Below are 8,716 nucleotides of genomic sequence, written 5' to 3'. Positions count from 1 at the left end.
TGAGGAAAAAATAGATATTTAATTAGCACATAATTTGATCAGAGGATCCCTTGACTTAGGGAGACTGGTTGGAGAAGTCTGTTTAGAAATTAAACCCAAGTAATGTCGATCACGATGATAATATAGTACCGAAAAATTATGGAATAAAATAATCAACAAGAACACAAAGATTTACGTGGTTCACCTAAGATAGGCTACGTCCACGAACACTGCAACTTGTATAACTGGAAGAAATATTACAGCAAGTGTATACACCAATACACTCAATATTTCTCAATCCCAAATCCGAGTATATCGAGAAAATAATTTCTCTAACTCACACACGAGAATTCTCGCACTCAAGAAAAAAATACACTCTTTTTTTCTATGCACTCTTTTTTATCAAAGATGAAAAGCTTTTGATTTTGAGATACAATAACTGAAGGAATTAAGTTCTATTTATAACTAATTCTCTCGTTCAGTTTTGTAAACATTCGATGTGAGATATGTGATTTTTATTATTTTATTTAATGTGGGCCCCACCCATTAAATCTTTCTAACAATTCTCCCACTGGAAGACTTGATTTCAATCATGTCTTCACACCATCAATGCAGCAGCTCATACCTCCTTTGTTAGTCCAGGAGACCAACTGAAGTTAAACACAACTGAAGTTTTTCAATGATAACAAGCTTCGTGAGCATATCAGCTGGATTCTTGCTTTTAGGAATCTTCTCAAGCTTCAAGACTCCATTCACACGATCTCTAAGGATCTCCATTCCAAGGATTTGTTTTGCAGCACCCAAATCCTTCAAAGCAAATTCCTTTTATAACTCTTTCTCGAGTTTATCAATCTCCTCCAGACAAGCTCCTGCTATCAACATATAATCTACATATATCAGTAGTATGATATAATAACCATCAAGCTTCACATAACAACAGTGATCAGCCTGATACCTCAGAAAACCATCATTATTCATTACACCATCAAACTTCTTGTACCATTGTCTTGGAGCTTGTTTGAGACCATACATTTGGGGACCCGGACGCTAATCATATTCTTAATCATCATTAGGACAATTTAATCAATTATAATAAACAGAGTCTAAATTTTTTTTTTAAATTGCGGAACGTAATTGCGGAACGTAATGGAATACATGCAAATATATATCTCAGTATATTAAAAGTACAAGTCTGGTACTATGTATAAAATCATTCAACTAAGGTTTAACAACTAAATGTCAAGTGTCCAAACCCTATCTCAGATCAAAGTCCGTAGTCTCCACTCTAATCACGCTCTATCTTCATCTCCTCGACCCTGAACCTGTCCCACCTGTTGTCATGCACACATACAAACACGACAACAGCCGGATAACTCCGGTGATAAATAAATCCTAGTATAAATCAACGAAACATGCAGTTATATCAACAATGTAAAAACATGTAAAACATGTAACAAATATCAGTAACATGTAACAAAATCAGAAACATAATCAATATAAAATCGCCAATCAGACTCGTGACTCCACGTTTCAGACTAGACTCAATCCTAGTCTAGGGATCCCGGTTTCCAGACGTTGGCATTCCATATCGATCACCAGTAATAGAAGAAACTCCAATTCTATCCACATCGATATAGTATCGATTACCAGTAATAGAAGAAACTCCAATTCTATCCACATCGATATAGTGTCGATCACCAGTAATAGAAGAAACTCCAATTCTATCCACATCGATTGTTGATCGTCCGGTGACCTGTACATGATAGACTTTGGCACTTTCGCCAATTTACTATCTTGTGACATCGTGCAATGTGCCCGTGGCGATCCCACCACTATCAGGCACTTCTGTCACAAGATCACTCGACTAATACCTGCTTTCTATACATTCATAGAACAAGCATATCAAGTCAAATCAATGAACATAGTAATAAGAAGTATGTGATTTAGGGAAACTCAAGTATATCATACTATACTCGAGTCGATCTCCCGGTACCACATTGACTTATAAATTTCGTCTGTAGTCTGAAGCAATATCAGTTCTGAACTCAAGACTGTCTCTGTAAATCTGAAACGACCTATCGAGAATCATAATATCAATATTCCATTCTCGATTCAACACTGAATCTGTTTAATCTGGATTTAAGTCAAATCAACGGCATAATGGCACAATCTCAGTATCCCCGTCAATACCAAATCAATAGACATCGATTACAAATCATAACTCATATCTGATACAATCTGTAATTCATTCATAATCCAAATCTGTCTGATTTCAAATCAATATAATCAGAAAATCATAACAATTCCATATCAGTCTGTTTTTCAATCTGACTTCGATTCTATGATGTCTAACATGTCAAGAACATCATATATGAATCATATAAAATTCCTACAACATCATATTTTCAAAACATATCAAAACGTAAAAAAAACTTACGTCCAGTTGAAGCCTACGTCGATAGGAACACACTACCAGCAGTCGGATTCAAAATCAAACGGTTAGATTTTGCACAATCGCGACCCTATGATCCACGAATAATTTTTGCAAAGTTTCCTTTTCTCCATTTTGTTTATGAAGAAATGGTAATATACGTATATATATATATATATATACATACATCTCGTACATGCAACAAGCCCAGTGGCTCGGTGTGCCTACTGCACGTCTCGCGCATATGCGCGACCTTCATCGGCGCATATGCGCGAGACAATATGTCTCGGCGCGTCCTCTGCACAGCACCTCGCGCATATGCACGCCCTTACTCGGCGCATATGCGCGAGGCCTTTGTTCATTTTATCCAACTCTCGGGTACCCTCGCGCATGTGCGCGGATACAAGAAGGAATGTAATAGAAACGGAATAGAAACTTACATCAGTGAAACAATGCTGGGAATTCCTGTCTCATGTCTGATTCAGTCTCCAAGTAGATTCTTCAATGCCATGATGAGTCCATTGAACTTTTACAAGCGGAATTGTCTTTGTTCTGAGCTGTTTTTCTTTACGATCGAAAATCTGAATCGGTTTCTCGACATAACTCAATGTCTCATCCAGCTCGGTCTCGTCTGGCTGAATATTATGAGAATCATCGGGGAGATACTTCCGCAGCATAGATACATGGAAGACGTTATGTATCCCTGATAATGAAGGCGGTAATGCGAGTCGATAGGCACGATCTCCTATCTTTTCGAGAATTTCATATGGACCAACGTATCGTGGAGACAATTTCCCTTTCTTGCCAAATCTGACCACTCCTCGGAAAGGTGAAATCTTCAAAAATACTCGATCTCCAGTCTCAAATACCAACGGTCGACGTCGAATGTTGGCATATTTGGCTTGTCTGTCCTGTGCTGCCTTCATTCTTTTCTGAATCAGTTTCACTTTTTCAGTCATATCTTTGATCATATCAGGTCCAGTCTCCGGAACTTCAGAGATATCATCTCAATAAAGAGGGGATCTGCATTTCTTTCCGTACAACGCTTCGAAAGGCGCCATCTCAATACTCGTTTGATAGCTGCTGTTGTACGAAAACTCACAGAGAGGCAATGCATCTTGCCAATTAGTGCTAAAGTCAAGCACTACCGCTCTCAGCATATCCTCCAATGTCTGAATCGTCCGCTCTGATTGTCCGTCAGTTTGTGGATGATATGCGGTACTCAGATGTAACTTCGTACCTAGAGCCTGCTGCAAACTCTGCCAGAAGTGCGAAGTAAACCGAGGATCACAGGTCTGAAACAATCGAATTCAGCACTCCGTGCAATCTAACCACTTCTCGGACATAAATATCGGCCATCTGGTCATATCTGTATGTCATTTTGTATGGAATAAAACATGAAGATTTGGTCAATCGATCAATCACGACCCAAATCGCATCACAACCTCTGGAGGAACGTGGTAACTGTGTCACAAAATCCATGGAAATGTGATCCCATTTCCATTCAGGAATGAACAAACTCTGCAACAATCCTCCTGGTTTCTTCCTCTCAGCTTTCACCTGTTGGCAATTCAGACACTTGGCTACAAATTCAATAACATCAATTTCATCTGTTTCCACCAATACTGTGTCTTCAAATCATTATACATTTTCCTGCCACCAGGATGAATGCTAAAACGACTGTTGTGCGCTTCTGTCAGTATTCGTTGTTTCAAATCTGAAACATTTGGCACAACAATACGGTTATTCACATACAAAACACCGTCACGAACCTGATATTCCGATTGATGTCCAGCTCTGACCATAGCAATTGAATTCTGTACGTTCTGATCAACTTTATGTGCCTCTTTTATTCTTACTATCAATTCTGGTTCAGCTCGAATCGTACATAATCTCAGAGGCTGATAATCTGTTTCAAAGGCTAATCCAGACAAACAACAATCTTCTATCAAATTGGAAACACCAATCGTCGACAAGGATAAAGAACATACCTTTCGACTCAGTGCATCTGCTGCTGCATTAGACTTTCCTGGATAATATTTGATTTCACAATCGAAATCCTTCAATAAATCGAGCCATCTTCGTTGCTTCATATTCAGCTCGGACTGTGAAAACAGATACTTTAGGCTCTTGTGATCAGAATAGATCTCAAATTTTTCACCATACAGATAATGTCGCCATATCTTCAAAGCAAAGACAATGGCCGCCAATTCGAGATCATGAATTGGGTAACGAGTCTCATGTGGTTTCAGCTGTCTCGAGGCATAGGCAATGACATGCTCTCGCTGCATCAATACACAACCTAATCCTCGATGAGATGCATCACAATAAACCACAAAATCACCAGTACCTGAGGGAATAGTCAATATCGGTGCACTGGTCAGTCTTTTCTTTAATTCAAGAAAACTGGTCTCACATTCCTCAGACCAAACAAATGGAGCATTCTTCTGAGTCAACTGTGTAATCGGTTTGGCAATACTAGAAAAATCTTTGATGAATCGACGATAATATCCTGTCAAACCCATAAAACTGCGAATCTCGGGCACTGATGTCGGTCTCGGCCAAGAAATCACTGCCTCAACCTTACTGAGATCAACAGCTATACAGTCTCCGGATATAATATGTCCCAGAAATACTACCTGTCTCAACCAAAACTCACATTTCGACAATTTAGCATACAATTTCTCAGCCCTCAAAATTTTCAACACAGTTCTCAGATGATTAGCATGCTCAATCATATTCTTTGAATAAATCAAGATATCATCAATGAATATGATAACAAAATCATCCAGATATATCTGAAATATGAGGTTCATCAACCCCATAAATACCGCCGGTGCATTCGTCAAACCAAATGGCATGACAATAAATTCATAGTGTCCATACCTGGTTCTAAATACGGTTTTCGGGATATCAGAATCCCTGAATCTCAGTTGATGGTATCCAGATCTCAGATCGATCTTGAAATATACGGATGAACCCTGCAACTGATCAAACAAATCATCAATGCGAGGCAAGGGATATTTATTCTTTACCGTTGCTTTGTTCAGTTGCCGGTAATCGATACAGAGTCTCATTGAACCGTCTTTCTTTCGAACAAACAGTACTGGAGCACCCCAAGGAGACACACTCGATCTGATATATCCCTTGGCCAGTAAATCCTCCAACTGTTATTTCAATTCTTTCAACTCAATCGGTGCCATTCTGTACGGAGCCCTCGAAATCGGAACTGTACCTGGCATCAACTCAATGCTGAAGTCTATTTCTCAAATCGGAGGCAAACCAGGAATCTCATCTGGAAAGACATCAGCAAACTCACACACCACTGGCAAATCCGCCAATGATGGACTCGATTTCAGTAAATCAACTGAATAGACAAGGAATCCTTCCGCTCCTTTCTGTAACAATCGATTCATAGACAATACGGATATCAAAGGAATTCTAGATCGAGAACCCTTACCATAGAATTTTCACTCATCAGCCATCTCAGGTCTGAATCTCACAATCTTGTGGAAACAATCGACAGTAGCTCTGTACTTGGTCAACATATCGATACCGATAATACAGTCAAAATCAGACAACCCAAGCACAATACAGTCTAACTCCATTTCATGCCCATCATACTGCAGTATACAATGTTTAACAGATTTCACTGATATCAAACCTGTCTCCAACGGAGAAGAGACAGACACTACAGCAGACAATGACTCAATAGGCAAAGAATGCATCAAAGAAAATCGCTCAGATATAAATGTATGTGATGCACCAGTATCTATCAATACATATGCAGGATAATCAGAAATAAAACAGTTACCTGCAACAACATGTCAGGTGCCTCCTGTGCCTGCTCCTCAGTCAAAGTGAACACTCTGGCCTGCTGTCTCGGAGGCTGGCTCACTGTCTGGCTTCCTCCTGGCCTCTGCTGTGACTGAGTAGACGGTGCTGACTGGAAAGAATGAACAGCGGCTGATCATCGGTCAGTCTGTGCCGCTGATCCAGATGATTCGGCACCCTGTGTTCTCTGAGAGTCTCTCTGTGGACACACTCTGGCAAAATGTCCCCGTTGCCTACAAATACGGCAACTGCCGAACACTCCTCGGCACTGCTCAGTGGAATGCTTCCCTCCACAGGTGCTGCAATAGGGTCCTGTATAACTCTGGCTCTGTCGAGGACTCCCAGAGCTAGAAGAACTACTTCCTGACTTCTTGAATTGCTTCCCTCTAGCTTTCAAGAAATCCTTCTTTCCGCCACTATTGCTGCCACTTTCAAACCGAGGGGGTGGTTGCTGTGGTCTCGGTGCTTGTAGCACAAACGAAGCTCCTCTCTGTCTTATCAGACCGGCTTCGGCTCCCTTGGCTCGGTTCAGGGCATCAGTAAAATTATTCGGTTGCCCTGTGTTCACCAATGTAAAGATCTCGGGATTCAAACCATTGATAAATTGATCCGCAATAGCTTCTTCATTCTCGGCCACATGTGGAGGAAATCGCAACAGAGTAGAAAATTTAGTCACATATTCCTCAATGTTTAGCTGGCCCTGTCTCAAGTTTGCAAACTCCGCTCCCTTATCCTTCCTGTACGACACTGGAAAGAATCTCTGATAGAATTCAGTTCTAAAGACATTCCAGGTGATAGTCATACCTCGATGTTCCAAGGCCCGCTTTGTAGTAATCCACCAGTTCTTTGCCACATCATGCAACTGGTGCCTTATCAGTTTCACTCTCCTTTCATCAGTATAGTCCAAGGACTCAAACAGCATCTCTATGTCATCTAGCCAACTCTCGCAATTCACTGAATTCTCAGTACCCTTCAGAGTTGGTGGATGGAACGACTAAAACCTTTTCAATAATGTCTCCATAGGAGTGGCTGTAACGTCCATTGGAGGATTCGAAGTACTACCCTGTTCTGGTATTCTTCTCGGAGGCATATCTGATAATCAAAAGGGTTAGCAACCAAATACACAAATATGTTTCAGTCCTCCTCCGATCATCTTACTGCTGATCCAGAATCGGTGCTGATTCATTCTCAATAACACATGTTTTCAAATCAAGTCAGATAAACAGATAAACATGCATTATAAAGCAGTGAATCATGCTAGCAATCAAAAGCAGGAAAGAACACACCTTCTACCCCGCTCCCTAGTTCCTATCTCAATCTAAAGGATCTATCGCTCTGATACCACCTGTTGTGGGGACCCGGACGCTAATCATATTCTTAATCATCATTAGGACAATTTAATCAATTATAATAAACAGGGTCTAATTTTTTTTTTAAATTGCGGAACGTAATGGAATACATGCAAATATACATCTCAGTATATTAAAAGTACAAGTCTGGTACTATGTATAAAATCATTCAACTAAGGTTTAACAACTAAATGTTAAGTGTCCAAACCCTATCTCAGATCAAAGTCCGTAGTCTCCACTCTAATCACGCTCTATCTTCATCTCCTCGACCCTGAACCTGTCCCACCTGTTGTCATGCACACATACAAACACGACAACAGCCGGATAACTCCGGTGATAAATAAATCCCAGTATAAATCAACGAAACATGCAGTTATATCAACCATTTAAAAGCATGTAAAACATGTAACAAATATCAGTAAAATGTAACAAAATCATAAACATAATCAATATAAAATCGCCAATCAGACTCGTGACTCCACGTTTCAGACTAGACTCAATCCTAGTCTAGGGATCCCGGTTTCTAGACGTTGGCATTCCATATCGATCACTAGTAATAGAAGAAACTCCAATTCTATCCACATCGATATGGTATCGATCACCAGTAATAGAAGAAACTTCAATTCTATCCACATCGATTGCCGATCGTCCGGTGACCTGTACATGATAGACTTTGGCACTTTCGCCAATTTACTATCTTGTGACATCGTGCAATGTGCCCGTGGCGATCCCACCACTATCAGGCACTTCTTTCACAAGATCACTCGACTAATACCTGCTTTCTATACATTCATAGAACAAGCATATCAAGTCAAATCAATGAACATAGTAATAAGAAGTATGTGATTTAGGGAAACTCAAGTATATCATACTATACTCGAGTCGATCTCCCGGTACCGCATTGACTTATAACTTTCGTCTGTAGTCTGAAGCAATATCAGTTCTGAACTCAAGACTGTCTCTGTAAATCTAAAACGACCTATCGAGAATCATTATATCAATATTCCATTCTCGATTCAACACTGAATCTGTTTAATCTGGATTTAAGTCAAATCAACGGCATAATGGCACAATCTCAGTATCCCCGTCAATACCAAATCAACAGACATCGATTACAAATCAT

Source organism: Primulina tabacum, chromosome 1, assembly GCF_025594145.1.
Source record: "Primulina tabacum isolate GXHZ01 chromosome 1, ASM2559414v2, whole genome shotgun sequence".
In the NCBI taxonomy this organism is placed as follows: domain Eukaryota; kingdom Viridiplantae; phylum Streptophyta; class Magnoliopsida; order Lamiales; family Gesneriaceae; genus Primulina; species Primulina tabacum.
This window is presented reverse-complemented; position numbering follows the sequence as displayed.